This window comes from Larimichthys crocea, chromosome XIV (assembly GCF_000972845.2).
Source record: "Larimichthys crocea isolate SSNF chromosome XIV, L_crocea_2.0, whole genome shotgun sequence".
In the NCBI taxonomy this organism is placed as follows: Eukaryota; Metazoa; Chordata; class Actinopteri; family Sciaenidae; genus Larimichthys; species Larimichthys crocea.
In genome coordinates, this window is record NC_040024.1 from 5,704,148 (window position 1) to 5,717,970 (window position 13,823).

Genomic DNA, 13,823 nt, shown 5'->3' on the forward strand with positions numbered 1-13,823 from the left:
CGCGTTGTTAATTTTTAAATATTTCCAGTTCAGAGGTAAAATAAGAAATTAAATTTGGTCACTAAGTAATGAAGAATCAAATTCCACATCTTAGTGGAAGGAATACTTCCTTCGAGGCTTCGAAGCTGAGGATTTGGGGCTATGGTCTGAAATTAGTATTTCCGATAGAGCAAGAGGTTACCAGACTCAGATTAGTTAGGAATAAAAAGAAATTATCTATTCTTGAACTGCTTTTGGACAATTGAGTAAAAGGTAAAATCCTTCTCTCCTGGTGCGTGGTCCTCCAAACATCTAAGTATCCCATCTCCTCACATAATTCCAGTACTGCACTGGCTCTTTGGTAAGGGGCTGTTTCTCTAAGGATGATTTATCCAACTACGGGTCCAAGAGGCAGTTAAAGTTCCCCCTTATTGCCTGTTCACATTTTTACCTCAGCAAACTCTGTAACAGCCTTTGTTATTAGCTCTGTCGGGTAGTTTGGGGGATAGTACTATTCATCAGAGTGATGCTCTTACCAAATATATACCTTTAACAATAATGTAACACCCTCCAGCGTCTTGGATACACTTTTCAGCTTAAATGGTAGTGATTTATGATTAAAATGTATACCCTCGACTATGGAGGCAAAGGACGAAAAGAAGAACTGACCACCCATTCACGCTTTAGTTTGACATGTTCCGCGTCTTTGGGGTGGTTTCCTGTAGAAAAGCTATTTTAACCCCTTCCCTTTTCAGAGATGTTAGAATTTTCTTCCTTTTAACTGGATGGTGAACTCCTCGCACATTCAAAGAGCAAAATTTTATATCAGCCCCCATCAGCATACCCAATTACTGCAGATTATTACTGTGGATTATGTGGACTTACTGTCTTCTGATCATCAGTTTAGCCATTATCCCAATGGGGTAAAAGCTGTTCCATAAGTGAATTCTAACACAATACAGACTCCAAAACAGTATGAAGCCATGACCATGCCCCTGTAAAAAAACTAATACAACTACCTTTACTGGGTTCCTGAGAGAAAGAAAAGTAAGTAAAAAAAAAAAACCTAAAACCCACACGTGGATCTCTGGGGTAAATGGACCCTAAATCCTTCGAAAGATGCAAGCATATCAGCTCGGAGGCGGCATACCCTGTTGTGGTGATTCAAACCAACCCGAATTCTGTAGACCTGATGTAGAGCAGAGAGATATTGAGTTTAAAGAAGACAAAGACAAGTACTCCAGTTTCACCTGTTGCAAGAGGGAGAACACAGCTTTGACAGACTCGCCGGTCTGTTCACCATCACACCCAGCTGAGTTCTGCCCGTTTACAGTTTAGGCTTGTTTTTTTCATTCACACAGAGAGGAAAGTACATTTGTTGTGACCAATCATCTTTTGTCAGCTGTTGCTATGCCTTTTTGTGCACAGGCAGAGTGCATTAAACTGATTTACTCTAGCATGATAGCAAAGTTTGATAACAGGTCCTGAGTCTTCTGTCTGTTCTCACTCTAACCCCTCCCTATGACTGTCTTGGAGCATCCTGACCTCGCTCTCGGTAGCTGGGTGCCATCCCCACCTGCACAGTATGTTCAGACCACAAGCCCTGCTTTTCTGTAACTCTTTTGCAAGCACGTTAGTTATACTTTCATAGCGTCCTGAGGCACAATTCTAATGATTACTGGTTGTATATAGCTGTCAAACATCACACATCTTTTGGCGTACACATGTAGTAATAACATGTATAAAAGTATAAGATTAAATCATACCACTGCATAATCCACAGTTTGCACTCAGACACAACTGCAACTTCTGCAAAAACACTCTGCTGGTTATACAACATTCTTAAAAATAGTTCAACATAATCACACGTTTTAATATCTCAAATGATTATTAGCACTTCAGATATATAATCCACAATAGTAGATGTTCTGTGTCTGCTTTCAGTTCTAACCAAGGGGAGTCTCCTATTCTCTGCTTATCTGCTCGTCTCTCTCTCTGTGTGTAGGCCTTGAACTGCAATCCTGCAAAACACTTATATAGTTACACAACACTCAAAAGCAATATACTCTGTGTGACCTTATACTTACCCGATCCATTTAAAACACATCTATTTAATTCAAACATTTATCATTTCCACAATTCCCCCTTTTGATCTTTACTAAAAGATCACCTTTTTGTTTGGGAAAACTTTGTTCCCCCTTTTGATTCTCCAAAGAGATCAATTTACATGTTGTTTTCCTGGATCTACATTTATTCTGTGAGTGTCCCCCTTTTGCATGGAGATCTACAATTTTGGGTGGGAGCTCACAGTAAATCCAGAGGATGATGACACAATTACAATAGAGATAACATCAAAACCACTACTAATGGGGAGGAAATGTGGGTATGCATTACGTATTCAAACCAAACACTTTTGTTTTACGGTTTAAAAATGAAGTTGAGTAAAATAATATGCAAGCAAAACCTTCTGGTTGATAGACCTTTCTCTATCTCTGTGTCCTAGGCGGTACCACCCCTAGGAGAGTTTGCAACCTATTATGGCTATTCAACACAAACTCTTTTAGCAATGGCGACGATGATTATAACACAGAGGTGAGTAAATGATAAGATAAAAGTAAAAGTTATAGTTGGATGAATATAAAACTGAACACGATGCCTCTTGAAGACTTCTTTCTTCAGACCCCAGGGGTAGACTGCCCTGGAGCTAGGATCACCACACGGGATTATTCTGCCCCTTTGTTGAGGTGGGATCTGTTTCTGAGTCAAGCGAACTCAGTGGCTCTTTCTTGGAGATTCGTCTGGATCTCGCTCAAGGAACGCTGTGCCTCCTCAGCTGCTGGCACTGGCTCAATGGAACCAGGTGTCTCCTTTTCCCCTCAGGCGGACGGCGTGGGAGGTTCTCTCTGTCACTTGGAATGGTCCTGTCCACCTTGGCTCCGACCACTTCCTCTTGGTGACCCTAAGCAGGACCCACTCTACCTCTGGCGGTGGAGTATGTTGTCCTCCTTCCTGCTGGCTTGTGACCTGTTGGAGAATGCTGACACCAAGCTCTGCAGTTCGTGAAAATAAGCTTTGAGGTTGATTCTGATCATCACATGTAGCAAGAGAGGGTCTGGAATGTGGTCCGGGGAAAGCCCTCCCCTCTGCAACTCGTGTGGTAAAACCTCGTGGTTTGATTTACTGAGCTTCTGATAGACATCAGAGCTAGTGGTAGAGCATCTAGCCAAATTTTAATTTGGTCTGTGCACAATTTGCCCAATCTTGTTTTGACAGTTTGATTCATTCTTTCCACTTTACCTTGTGATTGAGGATGATATACTGTACCAAAAGCGTTTGAGCCCAACATGGCCTCTACCTTCTGGAGATCTTGGTCTTAAAATGGGTGCCATTATCTGACCTGATTTTCTCAGGAAACCAGTCTGGGGTATATTGATTTACCAGGAACTATTACTGATTTACTGTCCCTCCTTTTTTGTTGGCCAGCTTCTGGCCATCCTGTGTATGCGTCTACAACACATCAGTACATACCTGTAACCCTGACCTGAGCCTATCATATCTGTGTAGTCTATGTAATCTCTTTTCCGGGTTGGCCCCTAGGGGGTACCTTCTAGTTCTGTTTGATAGTTGGTCTGGTATTAAACTTTGTGCATTGTTCACAGGTTTTGATCAAGTACTGAGCCATGTCTTTAAGAAACGGATGCCACCAGTTATCAGATTTCTCATCATCTGTGCTACACCTACATGTCCCACCCCATGGCTCTTCCATGGTGTCTGTCTTGTTCTGGAGGTAAATGGGTCGCCGTCTGGTCCTCTCCATAGTCCGTCTGTCTCTGTGCACCCTCTGGCTTCCACAGTGACTTGTCTTGGGGAGACGCCTTATTTGTAGTTCGATTACTCTGGTCATGTCGATTTCTGGTTGTAGCTCAGTCTCTGAACACATAAGTACCGTCTTTCTGCCCTGTCTATGTACCCTGCGTCGTTTTGCTGCTTGGTCGGCTGCGTTGTTTCCCGTGTCACTCTGTCTGTCCCCTACATTGTGTCTTTACATTTATGACTGCTACTTTTTGGGAAGCACACTGCTTCTGCCAACTCTTTCATCTCAGTCTCATGTCTGATTGGTTTGTTACCTGCTGTCAAAAATCCTGCTCTCAACCACTGCCCTAACTCTACATGCACTGCTCCTGCTGCATATGCTGAGTCTGTGTAGATGTTGACTTCCTGTCCTTCTCCTAGTCTGAGTGCTTCAATGACTGCCACTTCTTGTGTCCTGCCTGTTGTGCTGATTTTGTGCCTTGTCTCTGTACAATTCTTGCAACTTACACGTGGGCTCTTCTTTTTGCTATTACTGTTGCTGTGTACTGTCTGTCGTAGACGTAAGCCACCACACTATGTGTTTTGTGTCGGACTTTAACTGTGTGACCCATGGACTAGTGTGCAGTTTTTGCTTAGCTTTTGCATCCTGCAGCTGCTGTTGTGTGCGTCTGGGTTGTCTTTTCTCCATTTGTCTAGCATTACCCTATTGTACATCAGTATTATCCATCTCCCCCTTTTCTCTGGAACAGAAATTACCATTCATGAGTTTTCTGTTACAGAGACTCTAGGTGGAAAGTCGGTGGTAATTTGGCGTGGCTAGCTCTGCTGCGTAAGCTAATGCTTGTTCAAGAGTGATAAATGCTGTCTCATGGCTCGCTTACCATGCCTCCTAACTCTTTAGCCGATGTTGTGGTGCAGAGCCAGGAGACGTGTGGTGCACCTCGTCCATCTTTACCACTCTAATTGTTTCGACTCGATTAACCCCGCCACTACCCCCTCAGGCGCCACATATTGTTCTGGATGTTAAATACCCAATCTTTCCCTTCCAATTGATCCTAAATTTGTCTTGTATACCAATCTGTCTGCAGCCTATCATAAAACAGAGTTACGTGGGGAGGATGGGTGGAGAGACACATGGCTCGAGAGCGACGATCCAGGGCTTTCCACTGTAGGTAGGCAGAAAGCACACCGGGTGTTCGAACAGTTCTGGTTGGAGCATTCCCCAATAAATGTCAGCATATGTTTTTCAATGGGTTGGAGTAGATACTGCCCTCAGGGGCTGGTCCTTTACAGTGGAACATGGTGCCATCAGGTAGAGTCACCTTTAATCCATCCGGACTACAGGAGGAGGTCTCTTCCTAACAAGTTTAGTGGCACAGTGGGGGAGTGCACATACGAGTGTCTCACAGTCTGTCCTCCTACTTTCATTGCAGACATTGGATCTGCCAGGTTATGCTGTTTGGCCTCTCTGTGGGGTGTGTCATTGTTGATATTGGTCTCCACACCCCTCCCAGCGGTCCCATTCTGTGACTGGCATCTGGGTGGCGCCTCCTCCTCCAGTTGGGCATAGGGCGGTGCCAGGGGTGTAGGGTAAAGGCGGGCCATTCTGTCCCCTCACCCTTCCGGCCGGGTAGGGGTTAGCTGGATCCACTCTGCTGCTTCCTTTAGGGAACATCATTAGGAATCACTCTATCAATTTTCATTGTTATGCTGACGACACCCAATTATATTTATCGATCAAGCCTGATGCAACCAATCAGTTAACTAAACTCCAAGCATGGCCTTAAGGATATAAAAAGTTGGATGACCTACAATTTTTGATGTTAATTCAGACAAAACTGAAGTTTTGTAATTGACCCAAACACCTCAGGAAACTCTCTTTCTAGAGACTTAGTTACTAGAGGGATCACCCTGGCCTCCAGCTCCACTGTAAAGATCTTGGAGTTGTTTTTGATCAGGATTTGTCCTTTAACGTCCACATAAAACAAATTTCGAGGACTGCATTCTTCACTTACGTAACATCGCTAAAATCGACGCCATTGTCTCTCGGCGGATGAGAAAAACTAGTCCCCGCATTTGTTACTCAGGCTGGACTATGTAACTCTTTGTTATCAGGCTGCTCCAATAAGTCTCTTAGAACTTTGCAGTTAATTCAGAATGCTGCTGCACGTGTTCTGACAGGAACCAAGATCAGAGAACATCTCTCCCATTTTGGCTTCCTTGCATTGGCTACTCTATTAATCTGAAGAAATTTAAAATTCTTCTCCTTACTTACAAAGCTCTCATGGTCAGGCACATCTTTCTAAAAGAGCTCATTACCTTATTACCCTCTAGAAACACTGCGCTCTCAGGACGCTGGTTCCTTGTGGTTCCATAGTTTCCAAAAGTAGATTGGGAGCCAGAGCTTTCACTATCAGGCTCCTCTTTCTGTGGAACAAAACTACCCTTTCTGGTGTCGGAGGCAGACACGGGCAACACCTTTAAGAATAGACTTAAGACTTTCCTTTTTTGATAAGCCTATAGTTAGGGCTGGTCAGTGTCATCCTTAGTTATGCTGCCATAGGATTACACTGCGGGGGACCCCACAGAGGGTTATGCCGTAGCCAGGCACGTATTGGTTGAAGATGCACACATCTCCCTTACCGAAAACTCTCTCTCTCTCTCTCCTCTCTCTCTCCTCTCTACTCTCCTCGATCTCTCTCTCTCTCTCTCTTCTCTCTATATCTTTCTCTTCTCTCGCTCTCTCTTCTCTCTCTCTCGACTCGCTCCATCTCTCTCTACTATATATCTCTCTCTATTTCTCTATATCTCCTCTCTATCTGATATATATCTATATATCTATATCTCTCCCTATCTCTCCATATCTCTCCATCTGTGGACATGTCTCATTAATGCATGTACTAACCAAACTTCCCCGGAGTTTCTTGCTCTGTCGTCCAGCAGGTCCGTGGATCGTGGGCTGCTGCTGCTGATCCTGCGATGGACGCCCACTACATATATTTATTACTGTCATTATTACTACCAGACTATTACTGTAATCATTTTTATCATTCATTATAATTCATTGTCATTTTATCAGTCATTGTTTTGTACATTTGTGTTGATTTTGTCCTGTACACGTGACATCCATTGCACGTCTGTCCGTCCTGGGAGAGGGATCCCTCCTCTGTGGCTCTTCCTGAGGTTTCTTCCACATTTTTTCCCTGTTAAAAGGGTTTTTGTGGGCAAGTTTGCCTCACTCGAAACCGAGACCGAGGGTCTCTAAGGACAGAGGTCGTCACTCCCTGTACAGATTGTAAAGCCCTCTGAGGCAAATGGTACTTTGTGACTTGTGGCTATACAAATAAATTGATTTGATTTGATTTTGATTTGATTTGTTTCTATGGGGGCAGTCACGTTGCCAATGGCCTTGAGCTCCACAGTGGTGACAACGATCTCCAGGTGACGCCGCCCACCTCATTTCGTTTCCACCCCTTCCTCGTCCCCCTCTCCATCGCGCCCTCCCCCTCGGATACTGTCCGTCTCTTTGTGGGTGGCTGTGGCGCCCAGTGGGGCACCGGACAGAGGTCTGGAGTCCCTACCTGTTGGGCGTTTAATCCATGTGTCTTTGCTCTTATCTAGAAACTTCTGGGAATTTTGCTTAGGATCCCCATTTTTCTTGGGCATGGCTGCTGCATGGGGAGAGGATACTTAGCTCCATTCTCACATCCAACATACACATACAACCTTACTCACATCCTCTCTCATCTGTTTCATAATCTCATCTGTCTTTACTACCGTGCATGCTCCGCACTACACGCTGCATCTCTAACAGCTGTTCAGTCACAGTCTTGTTACGAGCTGCTGGGTCCCCACCCCCATCGTCTGTTTCTCTGTCAAACTCTCGTCCATATTGTCAGAGTCTCTGTCTTCAAACTGCCAAACTTTATCAATTTACCACTATCGGATAAGAGTGCTATAGAGTTTCTAATAAAAGTATATTGATCTTTTGTTCGTACTGCAAAATTATAAAATACGACGTCTGGATATACAAACTGCTGTTTTTCTCGTTCGGACTACACACGTGCAAATATAATCCTCATCTAGATTTCGTGGTCTATTCCTGTGTGGCGTGTATTGACTGGTTTTGTAGGAGTGATTATGGACGTTCAAACTAGGTTTGTGTGTTCCAGACGTGCTTCTAGTTTTTAACTGGGACCTTTAACTCTTTTAAATCTTGTTGTTTCGTGTACTTTATTTATGACAAACTCACAGCGGGGGTTTAGCTTCTCAAAGATTATGTTATGTTTACTAGGTCTGGCCGACTAGCCTTGAATCATGATACCAGACCTTATATTTAGTCTGTGGAGGACTGTGTCACTTACATCCACAACCGCTCTAGATAGTGCAGTTATTGTTTCAGCGTTCGAACCTCCACCATTCCAACTCGTGAGTTGTACTACTTCTAACACTGATATGGTGTGTAAATACATGTAAAATCAACACATATAGGACATTTGATGTTTTAAAGAGCAAGCAAATACACTTTAAGACTGGTCTTGTCATGGACGCTCACAGGTTTTGTCTAATTACTGTCTTGCTATCCAGAGGCTCAAAGTTTATTTTACCTCAATATTCTGGTCTTGTTAATAGATGCTCACATGTTCCTATACTGGTCTCGCTATCTTCAACGCACAGACTTTGGCTACTTCGGGGGTCCTCACCTCCCCGGGCCTCCAACCCAGCTAAAACAATACCTCGTCAGAATATTGTGGGAGTTGCCACACTCGAGGACACTGGTTTTGTCAATGGACGCTCACAGTTTTGTCTAATTACTGGTCTTGCATCCAGAGGACTCACAGTTTATTTTACCTCAAAGTTCTGTCTTGTTAATAGATGCTCAAGGTTTCCTAATACTGGTCTCGCTATCTTCAACTCACCAGACTTTGGCATATTTTTTATTTATTTATTTATTTTTTTTTTCATTTAAAACATCACAGTTTTGATGCCTTTGTTTTCTCAAATCACATCTCTAATTTATAGACAAGTACTACTGAGACTTAGGACACGTTTCAATTTAGTGGTGGTCAATGCAGATCAAGTTTGCTTACCTTATGTTGCCATGGCCCTGTGTCCTTTGGTCGTTCGTACCTGGTTCCTTAAGCCAAAGCAGCCAATTGCTGTTACGTTCAGCAAGGGCCACCACATGTTGGCTTGGGGTGGCTACAGCCACCACCAGATTACTCTGAGCCCCTGTAGCACCCCAAGAGGCGCATTGGATTTCTGTAGATCTCGGATATGTTTTGAACATATATTTTTTAACTAAAAAGACAACAACAATAATATATAATAGTAGCAATAAGTACAGAGTACAAACAGGGTCCCTACACCAATCTTGCATGCATAAGTAGATCCAACATTGCTGCCGTTCAGATCCCCCCTCGCACCCCCTCCCCCTCCCTTCTCTCGACGCAATGTTCGGAGCTGCCGAACAGTCAGTTTGGAAGCTGAAGAAGAAGCATGCGGTGCATCCAAGCAGCAGAACCATGGTTACAACGAATTCTGAAGAGGACTTTTGTGGGTATGTATGTCATACAGCGTTTGCAGTGTTTGTGTAGTATATTTGTTTGACTGGAAATACGTGGATATACTTTATACATGTGCATACTGAATGAGTGACACTTTTGCTTGCTCTCTGAAGTTAGCGCGCTAAGCGGAAAAGTTAGCATAGCTAACTAACCACTTTGCTGAATTGCTTTCAATCTACAGAAGTTAGAGGATGAAGCGAAAACACGATATATCACAATTTTTTGCAAGAGTGGAAGTACTAGTGAGAAGAAAAGTGAGAATGTTGAGAAGCAGAACCCCGATGTAGAAGAATTATGCAGTGAGGATGAGTCCAGGGTGAGAACAGGGACAGAAGGTGCAGATGATGAATCAAGAATTTCTGGACCTGCAGGTAACATTCTGCTACTGAATTGGATGAAAACACCAGTAGTAGAAATCCATTGATCTTGCTGTTGTGCATTAAGTGTTTCACTGAACAAGTTAGCCATTATGAAATGTTACAAAAAATTGGGTTGGATGTTTCTTCCTTCTAATAGGCCATGTTGATTAAGATGCTTGAACCAGTTGTAAATACGGTAATCCACAAAACATGCCGTTGACTATGAGGACAATTCTATCCTGTTCACTTAGATGGAATTCTTAGACATTAGAAATGCCCATTGAATATGGAATTCTTCACAAGAGCTTACAACTGATGCTAGTAGTAATGTAACGATGACTATAATATTTTACCTTGCCATTAGCCACTAATGTTTTCAAATGTAACTGTGTCTACTCTTCCTGTGTAAAGAATATTATCTTCTATTTTCTTTAAATAAATAAGTCATTTCCTCTCTCTTGGTGTTTATTCTAGACATATCCCAGTCAAGAGCAGAAGGACCCAAGCAGCCACAACTTAAATTCTTCCCTCGGACCCTTCTAGGCAGCCAGAGAAGGAGCTTCATGAAAGAGTGGTACTCTGTCCATAAATGGCTGGAGTATTCCCAAAGTAAAGATGCTGCCTTCTGTTACGCTGTCGGCATTTCGGTCTTTCCTCTGCAAGAGATTCTGCATTTACAGCAGAGGGTTTTAAGCACTGGAAAAAGGCTTCATACTCTGATGGAGGATTTGCTGCACATGCAAAGTCAGAGTCCCATAGAAATGCCATGATGGCCTGGATAGACTATGAGAAAATGCCAAAGAGCATATGTGCATCCCTGAGCACAGGGAATGAAAAATTAATTAAAGAGAACCGTGAATATGTGAAAGCTATAGGTGAGGCCCTACTTCTAACTGCAACTAAAAATATTGCTCTGAGAGGTCATGATGAGACACATGATGGAAACAAAGGAAATTTCCTAAGTATAATGGAATTGTTGGGCAAACATGATAAACTGGTGGGGGGCTGATATAAAATTTTGCTCTTTGAATGTGCGAGGAGTTCACCATCCAGTTAAAAGGAAGAAAATTCTAACATCTCTGAAAAGGGAAGGGGTTAAAATAGCTTTTCTACAGGAAACCCACCCCAAAGACGCGGAACATGTCAAACTTTCTACAGGAAACCCACCCCAAAGACGCGGAACATGTCAAACTAAAGCCTGAATGGGTGGGTCAGTTCTTCTTTTCGTCCTTTGCCTCCAATAGTCGAGGGGTATACATTTTAATTCATAAATCACTACCATTTAAGGCTGAAAAGTGTATCCAAGACGCTGGAGGGTGTTACATTATTGTTAAAGGTATATTATTTGGTAAGAGCATCACTCTGATGAATATGTACTATCCCCCAAACTACCCGACAGAGCTAATAACAAAGGCTGTTACAGAGTTTGCTGAGGTAGAATGTGAACAGGCAATAATATGGGGAGACTTTAACTGCCTCTTGGACCCTCAGTTGGATAAATCATCCTTAGAGAAACAGCCCCTTACCAAAAGAGCCAGTGCAGTACTGGAATTATGTGAGGAGATGGGATACTTAGATGTTTGGAGGACCACGCACCCAGGAGAGAAGGATTTTACCTTTTACTCAATTGTCCATAAAAGCAGTTCAAGAATAGATTATGTCTTTATTCCTAAATCTAATCTGTCTGGTAACCTCTTGCTCTATCGGAAATACTACAATCTCAGACCATAGCCCCATATTCCTCCAGCTTCGAAGGCTCGAAGGAAGTATTCCTTCCACTAAGATGTGGAAATTTGATTCTTCATTACTTAGTGACCCAAATTTAATTTCTTATTTTACCTCTGAACTGGAAATATTTTATAAAATTAACAACGCGTCCGATGTCTCTCCCTCTACCCTTTGGGAGACAAGCAAAGCGTACTTTAGTAAAGCGCTTCAGTGCCAGAGGGAATTAGGAACTAAGTTGACAGAGGCTGAAAGGACATATGCTAAAGATCCCTCAGATGTCAATTATGAGATAATGGTGGCCGTCAAAGCCTCTTTAAATACCTTGCTCACACATAAAGCTTAACAGAGTATCAGACTGGCAAGACAGAGGCTATATGAATTCGGAAATAAACCTAATAAATATCTGGCTAGGCTGGTCAATAGGAAATCTGACTCACACTGTATCTCAGCCGTTAAAGATGGTGGAGGTAAAAGAAGGACAGATTTAGATAACATTAACAAAGTATTTGAGGCATACTATAATCAATTATATGAGAGCAACCAGCCTGTGCCAGATCAGAAGTTCTCTGAATTATTCTTGTCCAATTTGGCCCGTCCTGAGTTCACAGATTTGCAGAGAGAAACACTTAATGGACCGGTTGAAAAATAGATCTCTTCCAAGGTCATTAACATGGGCTAATATTAGCCTTATATTGAAGAAAGGAAAGGCTGACGACGAATGTGCGTCTTATAGGCCTATAAGTTTGGTAAATACAGATCTTAAGTTGTTGTCTAAGACCCTTGCTCTGCGTCTGGAAACAGTCTTGCCTTGTATTAATAACAATGATAAAACAGTATTTATAACTGGCAGGAATTCATGTAGTAATATGAGGAGGCTTCTCAATGTTATCCAGCTGTCCCAATCTAAGAAACTTGACTGTATAGTTGTTAGTCTGGACGTAGAGAAGGCTTTTGATCGGGTCGAATGGCCATATCTTTTTTCTACTTTGGAAACACTGGGCCTAGGTGAAGCATTCCTTAGCTGGGTGAAATTATTATATGACAACCCATTGTCAGCTGTATTAACCAATGGCAAGAGATCGGCAAGATGTCCCCATTACTATTCGCAATTGCTATTGAGCCCCTGGCAGAGGCTATCAGGCGAGCCCCCTCTATTTCAGGTATTTCAGTTGGTGAAAAAACTCACAAAATATCTTTGTATGCTGACGATGTTCTCTTGTTTCTTACAAAGCCAGAAGTTTCAATACCAGCAGTGCTAGACTTGAGTGGTTGCTTCAGTCAATTTTCAGGTTACAAAATTAATTTTTCAAAATCAGAAGCACTTCCTTTAGGTGGTCTCTGCCGCACAAATATATCACCCCCTCTATCTTGCCCATTCAGATGGACACCACAGGGCTTTACATATCTAGGTATTGCAGTAACTCCATTCCTTCACCAATTATACGCGGCCAATTTTACACCTTTACTTAAACGTATATATGAGGACCTTGAAAGGTGGACTTCCTTATCACTATCCATGTTAGGCAGGATTTCATTACTTAAAATGAATATTTTGCCTAAACTTCTGTATATATTTCAGATGCTCCCAGTCTTCCTCCCTAAAAAAGTGATTTAAGAAATGAACGGTCAATTTAGCGCAAAAAGACCCCGTATGAGCTTAGCCAGACTTATGAAGCCTAAAGAAAAAGGCAGCCTATCAGTTCCTGACATCAGGCTGTACAAGCTGGCCTCACAGTTGTGATACATTGCTGACTCGATCAAAAATGATAATGAATCTATATGGCTGGACCTAGAGTCCTCACAGGTTGGCTATCCTTTATGTGCTCTCCTGTTTGCATCCGATCAAAAGAAGATTAAAAATCCTGTTGGTGACAACATGATTATAAATACAACTATCAAAGCCTGGAAAGATATAAGGAAATTGGAAGGTCTCGAAGGACAGTTATCCTCCCTTTCATCAGTATGGGGTACCATAGTCCTGGCACCAAAGATAAGGGCTTTGAGCTATGGAGAAGTAAAGGCATCTTTACTATCGGGCACCTATATGAAAAGAATACAATGCTATCATTCAGTCAAGTGTGTGAAAAGTACAACCTTTCACAAAATGAGTTTTTTAAGTTTCTTCAGATACAGAGTTTTTTAAACAGTCAAAAAAACGCAGGGATCTGTTACCAACTCTCCTCTTTGGAAAAGATAATTACTGCTGGCAAGAAAAAAGGTATTCTGGGTCTTGGATATCAGGCACTTATCAAATACGACAAAGGTAAACCTGCTTTCAAGAGCGGGGATTGGACTGATGATCTAAATATGGATGCTGACGAGGTGGTATGGGAATGGGTTTGGGATTCAGCAAACAACATCTCGGTCTGTAATAGGA

At 42.5% G+C, this 13,823-nt stretch overlaps 1 non-coding gene across 1 annotated transcript; it reads left to right on the forward strand.

Moving 5' to 3' along the window:
• The first annotated feature begins 9,361 nt into the window (after positions 1-9,361).
• Positions 9,362-10,719, forward strand: LOC109140217 (uncharacterized). Its single transcript, XR_003463756.1, has 2 exons — positions 9,362-9,730; positions 10,193-10,719. It is a non-coding gene; the product is annotated as an uncharacterized LOC109140217 (transcript).
• Positions 10,720-13,823: the final 3,104 nt, after the last annotated feature.